An 18742-nucleotide genomic window follows, 5' to 3' on the forward strand; every position below is an offset into this window, starting at 1 on the left:
ATAACTGATCTATGTTTACGCATTAAGCAAAGCGAGACCAGAATCTACCCTTCACAATGAGAGCAGCTACACTTCTCTCGGCATTTGGGATAGCAAGAGGAGTCATTCCTTCTTAAATATGAGGCTTAGGCTCCAAGAAGAGATAAATGCTAAATATAGGAGAAAATAAATAAGAGCAGCAGCTATAGTGGACATTTTAATCTTATTATTTTATATTCATTATACTGAAGAGCAGGATCTGCTTCAGACAAACCTGGAAATTGAGAAGTTACTTTTGTGTCGTTCTCCTAAGTATTCGCTTCTCATTCAGGCCCTTTCAGCACTAATACCCCAGAGAGCTTCCTTTTCTGCCCAACACTGTACCAACAAGCACAGAGCTAAGACTCTTTGAGGCATTAGATGACCCTGTTCCATCTCTATCAGCTCACTGGTCACTCTGTGTTTGAGCAGGCTCTTGAACACACAGAAGTTTTGTTTTTGTTTTTTTTTTCTTTTTGGGCGGGGGTTGTTTGTTTGTTTGTTTATTCAATTTTTAAATTTAAATAATTTATTCAGATTGAGTCTCAATTGTTATCCCCTCACTTGTATCTTCCTGTTCCCCCTTCCCTCCCTTTTTTACCCTATTCCCTCCCCTAGGCCTGTGACACAGGGGGCCTCCTCCTCGAGTATATGATCACAGAGTATCAGGTCTCATTAGGACAGCCTGTATCCCCTTCCTCCAACTGTCACCAGGCCTCCCCACGAAAGGGAAGTAGTCAAATAGAGGGCATTAGAGTTCATGTCAGAGTCAGTCCTTGCTCTCCAAACAACTGTGGAGACCATGCTGCCCATTGGCTAGATCTGAATAGGTGGCCTAGGTTTATTGCATGCATTGTCCTTGATTAGTACAGTAGTTTGTGCAGGTCTTCCTGGGTCCAGATCCACCAGCCTTGGTGGCCTTCTTGTAGGGTTCCAGGACCCTCTGGGTCCTCCTGTTTCCCCATTCTCCCATACCTCTCTCACCTGGAGTCCCAATAGTTTTCAAACCCAACAGTGCACTGCCTCATGAAGAAGACTCCTCTATAGCCAATGTCCCCTTTTAAAACTCAGCTATTCTTATAGCACCACCTTCTAGCTCTTTCCTTATGGTTCTTAAAATATATTGGTTAAGGCTGGCTACTTGTTTCTCCCTTAATCTTTAGAGTTCTTGTTCTGTTCTGCATGTTCTTAATTGACATTCCAATGAACTCAAGAAGCCTTTTTGAGGACTTGCTCATTAGCTGTGCTAGAATCAGTACTTGAAACACATTTAAAATAGGATGTCTCACTGGACCTGTATCTTTGTTTCCCAGAACTATGGTTTAGATGTAGTTTGAACTCCAAATGTTTATGTGTTAGAAGTTTGTTCCCTGTGTTAGTGTGATGGAACTTAAAAGGTGGGGCATAGTACAAGGGAACTAGGTCATGGGGACTTTACTCTTTTTTAAAAAATATTTATTTATTTATTTATTAATTACACATACATGTATGCACACCAGAAGACGGCCCCAGATCTTATTATAGATGGCTATGATGACTATGAACTCAGGACCTCTGGAAGAGCAGACAGTGTTTTTAACCACTGAGCCCTCTGCCACCCAGGACTTCACTCTTATGAACGGATTGTTTCCTAGGTGGAGTGAGTCAGGTCTCCCAGGACTGCCTGGTTGTGTGTTTTGTTCTGAATATTTTCTAAGGCATGTGATTGAAGTTTCTTCATAAAAATTAATACAAAGTTGCAGGAATATGGTTTTTTATTTTCTTTGCCAATTAAAATTCTTCCAAAAACAGGTGGATTGGGGCTAATAAAGTATTGTCTAAAAGAGAAGTTACTATATGGCATATGTCCATAGATGGATGGAACCTAAGCTTCTAGGTACATTTATAAAGGTCAGTTTTCTTATGATTTGAATATGAAATCTCCATTAGAACCTCATGTCTTTGAAACCTTGGTCAGTAGGTAGAAACACTGTGTTGAGAGACTGTGCGATTTTGAATAGGTGGAGAGTAGCTGGAAGAAGTAGAACACTGAGGGTACATAACCCTGGATCCTTCCTGTTACTTTCTCTGTTTCCTTCTTGCTGCCATCATGGCAGAGCCGCTGTAAGCTCTACTATGGACAGAAGCGATGGACTGAGGGCCCCTGGAACTGTAAGCCAAACAAAGCTTTCTGCATGTAAGTTGTGTCTGCCAGGTATTTTTATCAAAGCAAGGGTAAGAAAACTAATAGAAGCTTTGTTGATGAACCCATAGATTAAGGTATATGCATTTCAACTATAGACCTAAGCAATTTAGACAAATATAAAGTCATATATCCAAAAATGGGTAAAACAAGATATCAAACATTTCTATTTCCACAAAAAGTTCTGTTTCTTGAATGTGATTTCTTTTTGCCATCCACCAGTCTCAGAAGTCAATGATCTATTTGTTCTCACTCTCTCTCTGCCTTGCCTTTAATTTCAGATAAATAGAGTCACATACTGAATAGTCTTTTGTGCTTGGGTTTTTTCGCCCCAAAACATTTTTGTATTTATCCCTATTGTAGACAATGCATGTTATAATTTTGTTTATCTGTTTGGAAAGTGAAGAAAAAAGGTTTTATATTTCTGACTTTAGCTATCATGTATAAATATGATATAAATATTTATGCATAAGTTTTTGTAACTTTATGCTACATTACTCTTTTGGAATTATGTTAGTATGTGATTAGTTGCTCTTTTAAACATATATTCAGCCTTGAAGACATATACACACAGGTAACATTATATGGACTAGCATGTTGTATTTATAAATATACACATATGTATATATGTAACAGAAATTAAAAAAAAATTTTTTTAAGCTCAGTTCCACCCGAGGCACCAGCTCAGCTCAGCGGCAGCCCCCCTGCTGTGATGCAGGCTGGGCAGAGCGCTCAGTTCCACCGGAGGCGCTAGCTCAGAGCAGCTGCAGTTTGCCTGCTGTGACGCAGGCTGGGCAGAACGCTCAGTTCCACTGGAGGCGCTAGCTCAGAGCAGCTGCAGTTCGCCTGCTGTGACACAGGCTGGGCGGAGCGCTCAGGTCCACCAGAAGCGCTAGCTCAGCTCAGCAAGCAGTTCTGCCCAAGACACTAGCTCAGCTCAGCAGGCAGTTCTGGGGCGCTGACGCAGGCTGAGGTCAGCACGCAGATTCAGCCCAGAGGCCCTAGCTGGACTTGCTGGGCAGATTGGGCCCAGAGACTCCAGCTGAGCTGTGTGCATAGGCTCAGCGGCCCTAAGACTCTGGCTGGACTATCCATGCAGTTTAGGCCTGGAGACCCAGGCTGAACTCAGCGTGCAGTGTGAGTCCAGAGTCCCTGGCTGAGCTTGGTGCACAATTCCGCCCCAGAGACTCAAGTGGAGCTCAGCGTGCAGTTTAGGGCCAGAGCCCCTAACTGTGCTTGGCAGACAACTTGGGCCCAGAGACTCTAGCTGAGCTTTTGGCACAGTCCCGGCTCTAATACTCTGGTTGGACACAGTGTGCAGTTTGAATCCAGGATTCCTGGCTGAGCTTGGCAGACGATTCGGGCCCTGAGTCAATAACTGACCACAGCATGCACTTTGGGCCAAAAGCCCCTAGTTGAGCTTGGTGCACAGTCCCAGCCCAAAAATTCTGGCTGGACCTTGTGTGCATTTTGGGCCCAGAATCCCCAGCTCAAGAAATTAAACACCACCAAACCAAATAACCCAATTGAGAAATAGGGCTTGGAATTAAACAGAGAATTCTCAACAGAGGAATATCAAATGGCTGAGAAACACTTAAAGAAATGCTCAACCTCCTTAGTCATCAGGGAAATGCAAATCAAAACAACTCTGAGATTTCATCTTACACCCATCAGAATGGCTAAGATCAAAAATTCAAGTGACACCACATGCTGGCGAGGGTGTGGGGAGAGAGGAACACTCCTTCATTGCTGGTGGGAATGCAAACTAGTACAGCCACTTTAGAAATCTATCTGGTGCTATCTCAGAAAAATGGGAATAAGGCTTCCTCAAGACCCAGCTATTCCACTCCTTGGAATATACCCAGAAGATGCTCCAGCACACAACAAGAAAATTTGCTCAACCATGTTCATAGCAGCCTTATTCATAATAGCCAGAACGTGGAAACAGCCTAAGTGTCCCTCAGTAGAAGAGTGGATAAAGAAACTGTGGTACATATACACTATGGAATACTATTCAGCTATTAAAAACAAGGAATTCCCGAAATTTGTCAATAAATGGATTTGTCCCCGACCTGCGGGTTCAGTTATTCGTGGAGCGGTGAGGAGGGTCGCGACCTCTGAATAAAGAAATGGGTGAGAGAGAGACAGGGGCCCAGAGAAACATTGCTTGTCAAGGGCCGTTTATTGTAAGGGGACATCCAAATTTAAAGTGAGCTTCTGGGAGGGCGGGGGGGTAGGAAGGAATGCAGTGGAAAGTTACAAAATCTTCTGGGCCAGGCCCAAGGGCAGCAGGTGTGGAGTGGGGCGATTATTCAGAAGTCGCAATACACCGAATGTTCTCTTTCTCAAGGTCAGGCTGGATCTTTTGTGGTTGCCAGGCAGAATAATTATCTCAAGTATGCAGACAGCTGTGGCTTTCAGCCAGCAGGGGCTCTCAGCCACTGGGGCAGGTCAGGCAAGGTCCTATGGCTCCTGACATGGATTGAGCTAGAAATGATCATAATGAGTGAGTTAACCCAGAGGCAGAAAGATTCAAATGGTATATACTCACTTATATCTGCATACTAGCCCAAGGGGCATGTCCCACGAAAGCCTTCACTTACCAGGAAACTGGGACAGAGGGGAGGACATCCTATTGGGACTCCAGATGAAAGAAGCATGGGAGAATAGCAAAGTAGAAGGATCCAGAGGGTCCTAGAAAACTACAAGTAGAACATTATGATAGGCAGATTTGGGCCCAGGGGTCCTGCTCAAACTAAGGCACCAGCCAAGGACAATACAGGTGGTAAACTTTAAACCCCTACCCAGATCTAGCCAATGGTCAGAATATTCTCCACAGTTGAGTGGAGAGTGGGATATGACTTTCTCACGTACTCTGGTGCCTCACATTTGACCATGTCCTCTGGAGGGGGAGACCTGGTGGCACTCAGAGGAAGGACAGCAGGTTACCAAGAAGAGACTTGATACCCTATGAGCATATACAGGGGGAGGTAATCCCCCTCAGGAACAGTCATAGGGGAGGGGAATAAGGGGAAAATGGGAGGGAGGGAAGAATGGGAGGATACAAGGGATGGGACAACCATTGAGATGTAACAAGAATAAATTAATAAAAAAAAAAAAACCTAAAAAAATTTATTTTTAAATGAAGCCATGAATTTGAAAGAGAGCAAAAATACAGAGGGGCTGGAGCAAGGAATAAGATGGTGAGGAATGATGTGATTATAATTTTAAAAATAAGTATAAAAGTAGTATATTCAGTTCCACCAATAATTCAGAAAATGTATTTCCTCATCAAAACTTGTAATTGGTTGTCTATAGAGATAGCTCATTAGTTAAGAGCAGTTGTTGCTTTTGTAGAGGTCACAGCTCACAACCACCTATAACACGAGATCTGTAAGGATCCAGCACCCTCTTCTAGCCCTGAAAGGCTGATGCGTGCATATCCTGCACATAAACTCTTACATGTGAACATAAATAAAAATAAATATATAGTTTTTAAGGCTAATGATTGGTAATAATTCTAATGTCAGCCATTCAAAATGGGTTCTCAGTGGTCTGTCATTGTGGTATCAATCAGCAACCCTCAAATGATTATTAATACTTGTGTGCTGTTTCACTAGATACAAATCATGTTTCCTAACAGTAGCAAGTTCTAGTTGCTTCTTTCCTCATGCATGCAGGTTAGCACTGCGTGTCAAGCATCTCATTGTCAAATAAACATCACAAATTAGCATAACTTTTATCTTAAGGTTTATTTTGAAACCACAGTTTGCTGTTTGTTTCCAAGGCACTTAAATATTCATGTCATTTCTTTTCTATTTGTGGCCACCTCAGCATTTTGTACTACTTTAATATAGAAGGTCTGGAGGAGAGTGAATGTCTGACTCAGTTATATACTTAATATGGTTTGTACACATTTAATTCTGTGAATGCTATATAGAAGACTGTATGGATTTCAATTGGACAAGATTCTGTCAAGCTACTTTTTATGCAGTGCAAGAGAGGATAACATCAAAGACAAAGACATGTTATTTACACAAATTTCTCTCTTTCCTGTTTTACTGATAATTTATATCTTCCTACTTTGCCTTAGCTTTCAACTAGTTTGTAACCTTGGATACTACATACTTAATTCCTTCACTTTTCATTTTAATCATGAAAACATTTGCATTGGGATGGAAGGATATATTCTTCATATCTTCTTGATTAAAGGGATAGCTTTCGGATAGTTTTATTATCACTTACATAAAATTAGTTTTGATGATATTAAAATAATACTTGTAAAGGAAATGAATTTTAAATAGCTTGTGAAATATAATTTTCTATCTGAGAGCAGGTATATTGAGATTCTTTTTTTTTCTAATTTTTTATTAATTTATTCTTGTTACATCTCAATGGTTATCCCATCCCTTGTATCCTCCCATTTTTCCCTCCCTCCCATTTTCCCCTTATTCCCCTCCCCTATGACTGTTCCTGAAGGGGATTACCTCCCCCTGTATATGCTCATAGAGTATCAAGTCTCTTCTTGGTAACCTGCTGTCCTTCCTCTGAGTGCCACCAGGTCTCCCCCTCCAGGGGACATGGTCAAATATGAGGCACCAGAGTTCGTGTGAAAGTCATACCCCAGTCTCCACTAAACTGTGGAGAATGTTCTTAAGAGAAAAGTAATGGGTGGTCCATACATAGATACATAGGAGAAATTCCGAGAACATTCTACTGCCATCAGGGAAGCTGATGTTTCCTGGGATCTACCATCTCAGTGTGGAGATGGCAAGCAACAAGGTATGTGGTGTGAATACCCACTGTCTACAGGTTTAAGAATGCACAAGAGCAGGTGGCTGTGGGAGAAACTCAGGTCTCAGCCTGAAAGTAATGCATGGCGGGGGGGGGGGGGGGGGAGATGGGTGCATAAGTCACAGAGAGTTAATCTCCCCTCTCCAGCTTTTGTTTCATTTAAGTTTCAAAAGATTGGATGGTCCCATTTTTCCTGTAAAGGCTCTTCTGTTTTAATCAGTTGACCAGCTCAGATGGCCTTCTCTTCCGGACACACCTAGATGTGGTGTTTATCATCTCTTAGCTGAGTCAAGGTGATGCAAAATGAACCATCACTGTATAGTTATATTTATTATGAATGAATATTAAATTGGAAATTAATATAAAATATTATTGAATAACAAATCTTATATTGTTCAAATATCTTATTATGTATTTTAATAAGTTTTAATGGGACTTCATTGTATATAGACAGCATTGTATATGTACGTAATGGGTACGTATCTGTATAACATCTTTCTGGATCAAGAAACTGCCTCCCTCAGGGAACCTCATGAAAAAGGAGGCAGAAAGCATGTACGAGCCAGAGGGCATGGTGGAAAAAAAGAGAAAGAAAGAACAAACGAGTGAACGAACAAAAGAAAGAAGGAAGGAAGGAAGGAAGGAAGGAAGGAAGGAAGAAAGAAAGAAAGAAAGAAAGAAAGAAAGAAAGAAAATAAACACCCTCTAAATCAACAGGGTCAAGCTCACATGAGCTCATAGAGTGCAGCAGCATGCATAGGGCCCACACAGGTCTGTACCACGTCCTCTGCACATCTATTATGGCCTCTTGTGTAGTGTTTTATGGTACCCACGAATGTGTGAGTGAGTGGATCTCTGATTCTTGTGTTTTCTCTTGGGCCCTTTTCCTTCTGCTTGTTCATTTTCTCCAATTCTGATGCAATAGATTTTGCTTTACCTTATTTTACTTTATTTATTTATTTATTTATTTGTTTATTTTTGTTATTATCCTTTCGAAGCCTGTTTGTTTGTTTAGTTTTGGGTTTTTCAAGACAGGATTTCTCTGTCTTGGACTTGCTTTGTAGACCAGGCTGGGCTCGAACTCACAGAGTTCCGCCTGCCTCTGCCTCCTGAGTGCCAGGATTTTGGGCATGCTCCACACATTCATTCTTTTTGGAAAATTTTATTTAATTTATTCAGATTACAACTAAATTGTTATGCCATCACTTGTATCTTCCTGTTCCTCCCTCCCTCCTGCTTTCACCCTATTCCTCTCCCCTAGGCCTAAAGACTCCTCATCTACATCACCTTTCCTGTTCCCCGGAGGGAATTTTCATTGTCTTGTCTCTAAGTTTCTGCTCTCAGACCCTGCCCAGTTCTTTAGCAATATGTCTACTCTTCTCATAGCTGTGGCTCTCAGTACCAGTTACTGCTTCAGGTAACTCAAGTCTTTAAGAGACATTTTAACTTTGCTGAGGAGGAAAGGCAAACGATATGCTTTTAATATATAGAACATGGACTCTTTTTGTAATCCACTCTTCAACCCAGTGATGGCTTCTGCAACCACTAATTTTGACACTATGACCAAGGACTTGACCAAAACAATTTAAGAGCTTATTTTGGCTCAATATTTCAGAGGGAACATCGCACCATACAGGAGAAGGCAGACTGTGTAATAGGTTGTGTTAGCAGGGGTATGTGGCAGCTTTCTTATGGCAACACACAAGAACGTGGGGCATTCCAGAATACGAAATGCATACAACTGTTAAAGTGTGCCAGCAACAACTCACCAGCTCTGTCAAACCGAGTCTACAATCCCCCAAAACAGTGCCATGAGGTGGTAACCAGGAGTTCCAAAAATTATTAACCTGGGAAACAACATTTTGCCATGAAATTCCAAAAGCCTTATGGGGAATTTAGTTTGTAATTATGGGAGTTGTGGTTTAGTCATGTTACTAATGCTTGGGCTAATTAAAAAAATATTATTGTGAATCCTCTCTCTCTCTCTCTCTCTCTCTCTCTCTCTCTCTCTCTCTCTAGTTCTCTCTCACTCTTGTTCTCTGCCTTTGTGCCATAGCTTCCTGTGAAAGCAGTCTTTCCTTTGACCTTTTTTATGTGTGTTCCAGGGATCACACTTTGCCTTTAAGCCTGTGTGTCAAGTGTGTTTGACTGCTGAACCCTCTCCCTGGTCTCCACAGCCTCCACACTTGTTTGTACGACTTGCCTCTACCTACAGAATACCTAGAATTGTCCTGGAGGATCACCTTCAAGTCATTAATTCAAAGATGGTTTGTTTTCTATAATGTTTTTTTTAAAGTGAGTGGGTATATACTCTTTTATTCAGGTCTAGAGAGAAATAAGAATGATGAGAAAATAGACTGAATTCCACAAGTGGAATAAATCAAAGATGGGCAAGTAGCCAGACCTGAGACTACTGTGTAGATTATGGCACAATTGTTTAAATACAACTATTTTAAAACATAAAATTCAATCTTGGGTCATCCATCTATGGGAAATAGAACGGCTCTGCTCTGTGGTCTGAATTTTGCAGACCTTCACTTTGAGGAAGCAAATTGGCCTGATGTTTGGTACCTAATGAGTATTCGCCCTCCTGCATACCATTATTTCTTAAGGATCTTTCCTAGGTAGAGTAAATCTTAAAAAGTTAATTCAGTAGCTGGTTAAATTATGTATGGAAAAGTGATAAAGAGATTTTCTTTTATTTTCTTAGAAATAGAACCTCTTGCTTTTCCCCAATTCCCTCAGTCCCTTGAAGGAAAATTCTTTGTTTTGTGGATGACTTTGATGATGACTGAGACAGAAACTCCCAAGAGGATGCTCTAAGAAGCGATAGATGACATGCTTTTTAAAGTAGCAAGGAGCAACTATCATCTGAGCTCTTTTTCTTTTCTTCTTAAAAAAGAAATGAAAAACTTCTTGAGGTTTGAAAGCTGAATTAAAACTAAGCTGCTTGAGACAGTAGAAGAAATTAGAGACATTATGTACGTGCTGGACAGATGGGCATAGAGTTAAGAGACAAGAAACTTGGATAGATGAGGGGTCTTGATAAATGCACTAGTGACTTTTCATATCACTCTGACCAAACACCTGACAAGAGCAATTTAAGAAAGGAAGGTCTTACTCGAGGTCATGGTTTAGGTGATGCAGGCGAGATGTGGCTGAAGGACCAGATCCTGTGGTGGGGGATGTTTGGGTAATGGGCTGCTTGTTCACAGCTGAGCAGAGCACTGAGTATAAAGCCACAACATAAAGAAGGCAGGCATTGAATCCTCAAAGTCCATCCCCATGCCCTCAGTTTAACTGCCTCATGCCTATATGGTTACACATCCTCCAAAAATAACATTCCTTGTTGAGGCTGTGTGTCTGAACACTGAGCCTGTGAAGGGTGTTGGACATTAGACTTAGAAAAAGAAAAAGACAAATGTGGCTTTAAGAGAAAAAATTTAAATGTATGGAAGAATAGTTCCCATTTTATCAAAAATGCATTTTATTGACTAATGCTTTATTATGCTAAGAGTCTTTTAGATTCTAAAAAAAAAGTAAGAAGAATCTCTTATAGACATAAGGCAAATCCACGGGCCTTCATAGGAGGTTACTTGCTTGAGCCTCATGTAGTTTAGCTCATTGGTTGAGGCCGAAGGTAGGATCCAGTCAGCACTCGTTATAACCAAGAGCCCTTTCCTTTTCTATTAGCAGTGCAGGCTGGTGAGGTCAGTGAATTGCAACCGGTGGTAATACCTATACTTCTGAAACGAATAAAATTCACTGTTTTTCTTCAAGGATAAATGAAATAAATCTATCAAACACTTGGGATCTGCAATCTGCTAAGGGGTGTGTGTGCCTGCAAGTCTAACTACTGTTGCATCAATTAACAAGATGCACTTGGAGGGTACTTCAGCTGGTAGGAACCTCAGAGAGCAGAGGAAGCACTTCTCTGGGGAGCAACGTCTAAGGGTCATTGGAGGAGAGTAAAGGCCAGGGTCTGGAGGAGAAGCTCCAAACAGTTTGACATTCAGTGCTTTGACAGAGAGGTCTCTTCCAGGCCAGCCCAAGAGGTTCTGTCTCAGGTAGAACCATGCTCCACATCTAGGCCTTCCCTACCATTCCAAGTGTAGTGGCAATGGCTTCTTTATTGGCCACCTTGGACAAGATGGTTCTCTGGAGATGGGATAATTCTCTCCATTATAGAGAAGCTAGCTACTGTTTGCCATTGTTCCATGGGTCCTGGTAACACCCCATCCTGAGTCTGCATAAAACAAACAAACAAACAAAAAAAGTTTTAATTTTGACGTTACCAAATGATCCCAGGGCACAAAAGCATCCTCAGTTGAGTACTATTGGTGTATGTCTTGAAACGAAAGAAAGTGGTGTCCAATTCAGAAGTAATCTGCTTGCTGGGAAAGATTCATGGTATAAAGCTAAAGTCTGCTGCTGCATATGAAAGTCATTGAAGCTTTAGTCTGAGCTGAATAGAATATTCTTCCGGCTTGGAATTTTCTAAGAGTGCTGGGAAGCTCTCGCCTGCATTTTATTCCCTGTTATTTATCATCTTGTTCCATGGAGGTTTTTTTTTTCTTACGAGTCTATTTGCACTTGGTTTGCCCCAAGGAAAAGGAAGACAGAGAATCCTCATCTGTTTCTGCTACTGTGTGTTATTACTTGGGAAACGTCAAGGCAAATGCCATATAAATAGATAAAATACTCCAGAAATGTCAGCTCTCACCATTAGGAGGGAGGGAGAAGAAGCAAATGTTTAAGTTTTAAGAGATACAGCCAATAAAGAGCTGTGGTTTTCTGAGGAGTGGAGACAGAAGACCTTCTCAGACATATATATATAGCTGGGCATTGAGGGCTCATAAAACACTGGGGGGTTACTTTGTTATCTGCTTGAATCACCAGCTGTTTGGGCTTTATCACACTGGAAAGATTGTAGTCCTATTGAGATTGGTGAACGTATTCAGACACTGGGCAATAACCTTTATCTGTTGGAGGAGTGTAATCCTTAGCAGATGAGAAAGGCACAGCCCATTCACTCAGCCTGGCACTGAGGGATCTGTTTGTTTCATCTTCTCTCAGCTTCCCCACTTCTATGGTATTTTAATAGAATCCAGCTAGAATGAGCTCAAAGTGCTCAGGAGCAACTCATTCTCTCTTCACTCGGGTTTTAATTGTTACCCCCAAATTCCTAGCTCTGTGTTTACACCTGTCCCAGCTTTGTCCCTGTCCCTAACACCTCAACAAATCTTTATCATAGTTTCTATTGATCTTAGTTTATGGACAAGGGTGGATCCTGCCACAAAAATATCTAAGTATTTTCCTAATTAAGCAAAGTTCAAATGCCAATTTTTTCCAGATACTAAGCATTGTAAAATTTTAAGGAAAGGGCCTCTTATAATACCACTTTTTAAAATGCGCAGTGAATAATTTAGAGTAGATATTTTCTCAAAGTGTTTAGGTGATCATGGCAATCATGGCAGAGTCACCCCAAATTTGGTACATCTGTGACATGCATTTTGTTTCTTACTGACTATTTTATCAGTAGATTATTTTCCTTATTTTTACTCATTCTTTTCTATTTTTGGATAGGTGCTACTAAATCTCTGTAGCAAGAAAGCCTAGGCATTTTGGCAAATGCACTATTTGTAGAGAACACACCTGGCAGTTCTTAAGCACCTGCTTGGCCCTTGCTTCAGCCATTAGCCATGCAGCAGCCTTGCAGGCTTGAATGTGTTGAGAAAGTCTGACTACTGTTAATTATTTTGTGTTTTATTCTTGGTTTTTCTTTTTTGTTTGTTTCTGCATTTTTTTTCAGATGGCTATACTATTAAAGTATCCTACCCTGGTGCCATAATGCTGATATTCTATAACTTATGTGAAGGAAAACTTATATTGTCATTTGAGTTCAAGTTTAAAGACTTTTGTAATCATGCTGAAAAACAACCTTGTGAACTACAGCTTCATCTCTCATTGTACTGCGGGTTTTTGTAGGTGTGTCGGTTGAAAAGTCAATGAGCACATTCAGGGGAAATAAAAACAAATAAGAATGAAGAAATACCAGTTATCTGCAGCAGACAGAGGATAAGAAGATTTTCTCAAAGTAACGACCTCATCAAAAAACACCAGTGTGTGTTGAGGGCTTATTCAGGAACTGTATACACAATTATGCAGGAAAGCACTTTTGGGTGAGACATGCTTAGCTTAGGATGAGAGAGTTCAAGAAGGGAAGACGGCTCGAGGCTTTGGTGAGCATGTTAGAAAGTTGAAGTGGCAGGACCACTACTGAGCATGCTCAGCTTTCATCATAAAGCTTGAACAGGATAGAAATGAGAAGACACCATGACAGCGTATTAGCATACGAGTTTGCCCCTGAAGGTGTTTGCTTGCATAGCTGCTAAGGAAATTAACTGTCTGGATTAGCTGTTCTTTCAGACACAGTGACAAGTCATTGTTTCCCACAGAAGAGTGCGTGAATAACAACCAACATCAGGATGTGCAGCATTCCAGAGCCTCCCTTTTAGCTGATGAATCTTAGTCACAACATTTGATCTGAATTTGCTCTGATTCAGATATTCACTGAGGCAGATACTGGTTTTAGTTAGCAATTCGGTGACTAGGCATAGGGAGGAGATGGGAGGTACACAAGGGTCGATAAGGATGGCGGGTAGCATTGAGCATTGATTCTTAAAATGTAAACTCGTTATGAAAGTAGAGAAATGGGAGCTGCTATTAAAATGTGTTATTTAACTTTCAATCTACTTTTATGCATTAATTGCTGTGTGTATCACCATAGTTCCACGTGCTTCACCGACTTGTCAGGCGGCAGTGCATGAAGAATGACATGTCAATCTTGCACAAGGTGAAAGGCGTCAGCTAACTTGTGTCTGATGAGTTTTAAGTCATTGTGTCCGTGAAAGTCACAAAATCAGATAAAATTTGGAAGTGGAAGAAACTTTACTAATTGCAAATCATTATTAATTTTGTCATTAATATTAATATTTATTTCAATTCCACCTTACCAAATATCTCATTTCATTTAATATGGGAGAAATAATGAGTCCTGAAGATGAAATAATATTAAAGTTAATTGAAGTTAGTGGCTAAACTGAGACTTTGTGAGGACATGACACTAATTCTTCCTCAGCTTTTTTTCATTTTTTTTTTTTTTTAGATTTGTTAGCAGGTAAGTATGCATACTTCACTGCTCTATTTACTTGAATTTTAAATATCAAATATCTTGCAGTTTTAGAATTTTCTTCATTATAGATTAAGTCATTGCATTACAATCAACACACTAATATATTCTTTTATTCAGAAAATTCATCAATGTTTGATACTATGATTTCTAAACGAAAAATAATTTTGCAGGAGTTTGTAAAAATTATTAGAAATTAAATAATAGATAATAAGACCCTCCTTACAGATCCTTACTTTATTATTTAATCTCTCTTCATATACAAGTAATATGTCCATAACATGTGGATATGTAACATATGTAATTGTTCATATGTTCCATAATATGTAAATACAATCTGCTCAGTCTAAATAATGTGATAATGTCCCTTGTATGTATGCTTTTAGGGCTGCCCACTAGGTAGTGGATAACCAGTTAGTGTGCTTTTCCCTGGAAACCTATTTTTCCTGTTGTCAGCATTCTCTAGCTGCCTGTAGCTTTTTGCCTATGCTTGAGGCCACATGGGATTTCCCCCTTCCTTGCTAGCGTATCTAGTGGTGTTGTCCTTGGTTAAGGCCGCCATGTTGGTGATATGCCATGAGTGTAGCTTCTCTGACAGTTCTAGGAGACACAATCCCACATCAGACTCCCGGTCAGCTGGCTCTTACAGTCTTTCTGCTCCTTCTCCCACAATGACCTTGAGCCTTAGTGCAGGAATTGAATTGTAGACATATCCTTTAGGACTGGGCCCCATGACTTCATTAACAACAGGACAACTGACTAAGAAAACAAGGTAAAGCATGTGAGAGAGAAAGCAAACAGGCGGTGTGCATTGAAAGCAGAACATCTCTAAGACTCTGAGTAGTACTGAGTGCCAAGAGATGCCCATTTTAGTGTGGGTACTTGGGCTATCTCTGAGACCGAGAGTTCCAGGCCACATGGATCAGAACACTTCTAGGACATGCTTTTAAAACAACCGTATTAGTGTGTCCATGACGAATGGTTAAAAAAAAAAAAAAAAATCTAAAAATCCCATCACCGAGAAAACAAAGAAACATTTGTGAGAGTAGAGGCAGATGATTGTGGCCAACTTTAAATACTGGAAAAATATTCTAAATAAAATATGTGTAAAGACCCAGAAGCAGAGTGTAAAGTTGGGGTGCCTGTGTGATAACTAAATTGGAGCTTTTTGTATTTTAGCATGGTGGTGCATGAGGAGATGAGGGTTTAGCTCCCAGCGACATAAAGCCACACAGAACAATCAAATGTGAGAAATTGTATAAACAAAAAGGTTATCTTGGTAAGTTCCACCCATCATTGAAGAATATGTAAATATCGTAAATTGGTCTTGAAAGTTAGAAATATAAAGATAGAAGTTTAGGTTGGTGTGGAAACAGAATTGCATCTGAAAGGAGTTGAGAGGGTGACTGTGATAAAAACACATAGGAAATTCTCAAGGACTTATAGAAATAAATAAAATAAAGCTAAAAGAATGTAATAAGAAGTTGTCCTTGAGAAAAGAGCACATTGTAGCAGATCTAGACTTTTGAATAGGGAAGTTAAAGGGTGCCAGTAATTGCTAGCAGATCTTCAAGTCAGCAAAGTTAGACAGAGCTCATCTGTGTCCCTCTCTAAGCCCTTTAGCCTACATATGTGGTAGCACAAAGCATCTTGCCCTGGCTGCTCTTCCAGAGGACTTGGGTTCAATTCCCAGCACCCACAGGGCAGTTCACAACTGTCTGTAACTCCAGGTCCAGGGAACCCAATACCCTCGCACAGACGCACATGGTGATAGAGTGTTAGTGCACATAAAATAAAAATAAATAAATTATTTTTTTTTAAATTTATTTATTTATTATTATGTATACAGTGCTCTGCCTGCATTTACACCTGCATGCCAGAAGAGGGCACCAGATCACATTACAAGTGGTTGTGAGCCACCATGTGGTTGCTGGGAATTGAACTCAGGACCTTTGGAAGAACAGACAGTATTCTTAGCCTCTGAGCCATCTCTCCAGCCCCATAAATAAATTATTGTTGAGCAGTTGTGGCTGATGCCTTTAATCCTGGCCCTCAGGAGGCAGGGGCATGTCAATCTGAGTTTGAGGCCAGCCTGGTCTACAGAGGGAGTTCCAGGACAGCCAGGGCTACATAGAGAAACCATGGAGAGAGAGAGAAAGAGAGAGAGAGAAAGAGAGAGAGACAGAGAGACAGACAGAGAGACAGACAGAGAGAGAGAGAGAGACAGAGAGAGACAGAGAGAGAGAGAGAGAGAGAGAGAGAGAGAGAGAATGCTAAATAGTTGATTTGAGAAAACATCCTTGAAAATACAGCCCTGTCTTATCTTTCCTAGTGGCTATCTGTTGTTCCCTTCCTTCCTTCCTTCCTTCCTTCCTCCTCCTCTCCCTTCCTTCTCTTTCTCATCCCCTTCCTTGTTCTCCTCTTCTCTCTCCTTTCCCTCCTTCTCTCAACATTTTGTGTAATTAACATGAAATAGCAGTGGAAAGCGGCATCTGCTGGGAAGCTTGTAGGGACCCTAAATTGTTTTGCCTTTTGTTTCTTAGTCACAAAGCCGTTCATATTTTGATATATCAAGTCCAGTGCTGTTCATGAGAGTAAGGTCTTTGTGGTATTTTGAATGAGTGTGTGTGTTTCCAGAGCAATTTGATTTTTTTCTCTTCTTCGGGGAGCACACAGCACAGCCATGGTTTGGAGAAAGTATCAAAAAGCAGTTTGTCTTTTGACTTTTTGACTCCTCTTTCTGGGGCCAGCCACAGCCACCCTCCCTCTGCCAGACATTGGGACTTGAATGTGTAATTACAGCCGTTGCCTGAAGAGTAATTACAGCCTAATCTGCCTTGTGCTGCAGGATGACAAAAGTCCCGGCTGTTGGGCAGGGTCAGAGATCAGCCATTGCCCCATGCACTGCAGGCCTCAGCCTCATTGGAATTCTGTGGAGGCGACTCAGCTTTGGGATGAACCCACAGCTGTCTGTGTGTATCTTCCATTGGCTTTGAATAGAAACATGGAGTGTTTTAAAGACATACAATCCCAGCATGTGCCCAGAGTCCGGGAATAAAAGACAATTGTCAACCCAGTCCTGTCCTGCCATCGCCTGACTCTTTTTCCTTTCAACATGGCAGACGCCACTGTGTCCTTCTCCAAGGACTTCTTGGCTAGTGAAGCAGCTAAGGATGTTTCCAAGATGGCGGTAGCATCCATTGAGCGAGTCAAGCTGCTGCTACAGGTACAGCATGCCAGCAAGCAAATCACAGCAGATAAACAGTACTATAGTCTATGTGGTTCGTATCCCCAGAAAACGGGGAGTACTATCCTTATGGTGTGGTAACTTAGGCAATGTCATCAGATACTTCTCCACCTAGGCTCTTATCTTTGCTGTCAAAGATAAATACAAGCTGATCTTTCTGGGTGGTTTGCACCAGAGGACCCAGTTTTGGCTCTACTTTGCAGAGACCTGGCATCAGGTGGTGCCTCAGGGTCCACATCCCTGTGCTTTGTGTACCCTCTTGATTTTGCCCGTACCTGTCTAGCAGCTGATATGGGGCAAAGCTGGAGCTTAAAGGCAATTCAAAGGCCTTGGTGACTGCCTGGTCCAAATCTAGAAATGTGATGGGGTTAAGGGCCTATACCAAGGCTTTAATGTGTCAGTACAGGGCATTATCATCTACCGTGCTGTCTACTTTGTTATCTATGACATTGCAAAGGGATTGCTTTGCACATCTTCATCAGCTGGATGATGACACACAGTCTGTCACTGCTGTTGCTGGCCTATGATGATGCAGTCAGGACGCAGAGGAATGGATATCATGGATGCAGGCACGTTTGACTGCTGGAGCAAGATTGCTCGTAATGAAGAAGGCAAGGCATTTTTCAAGGGTGTGTGGTCCAGCCTTTTCAGAGGCTTGGGTGGTGCCTTTGTGCTTGTCTTGTATGATGTGGTCAAGAAGTACACAGAATTATGTCCGACGTGTTCGCCCCGAGAACAGGCATGCTATATAATGCACCATATCTTGAACATTCTGGACAGATTCTCTAGGCTTGTATATTTTATCAATGGCAACTCTGACCAGTTAAAAAGTTGGAAGCAATAATATCCATCTGACCAGTTTTCTTTTAAAGCAGTTTCCATAATGACAATAATGATGAGACTGAATTATATTTTTTATTTCAGCCACTCCTGAAAATTTAAAAAAAAAAATGAAAAAAATAAAAGTATCTTTAAAAAAAAATCCCAGCATGCCAGCATCCAATGTGCCTTCTTATCTTCCTACTAAAGATATGGGAATCATTCTAAAGGGAATAAAGTTATTGTTTATTCTGGCCACCATTTTTTAATATAAATTTCACGTACAATTTGTATACAACTCAACATGAAGATATTATACGAGTTTTCTTATATATACATAATTTAAAGTAATTAGGATGTTAACATCAGTATGCTGTCTTAGAATTCATCTACTGGATCTTCAATAAAATAATTTCTCTAATGAATAAATAAACACTATACACAGATAATCCTTGAAGAGTGTATAGTATCAAATCACTAAGTAAATACT

General features: G+C 40.8%; 1 pseudogene; it reads left to right on the plus strand.

Annotated features, from left to right (window-relative positions):
* Window positions 1-17301: 17301 nt before the first annotated feature.
* Window positions 17302-18277, plus strand: LOC127202321 (ADP/ATP translocase 2-like; annotated as a pseudogene).
* Window positions 18278-18742: the final 465 nt, after the last annotated feature.

Source organism: Acomys russatus, chromosome 18 (assembly GCF_903995435.1).
Source record: "Acomys russatus chromosome 18, mAcoRus1.1, whole genome shotgun sequence".
NCBI lineage: Eukaryota > Metazoa > Chordata > Mammalia > Rodentia > Muridae > Acomys > Acomys russatus.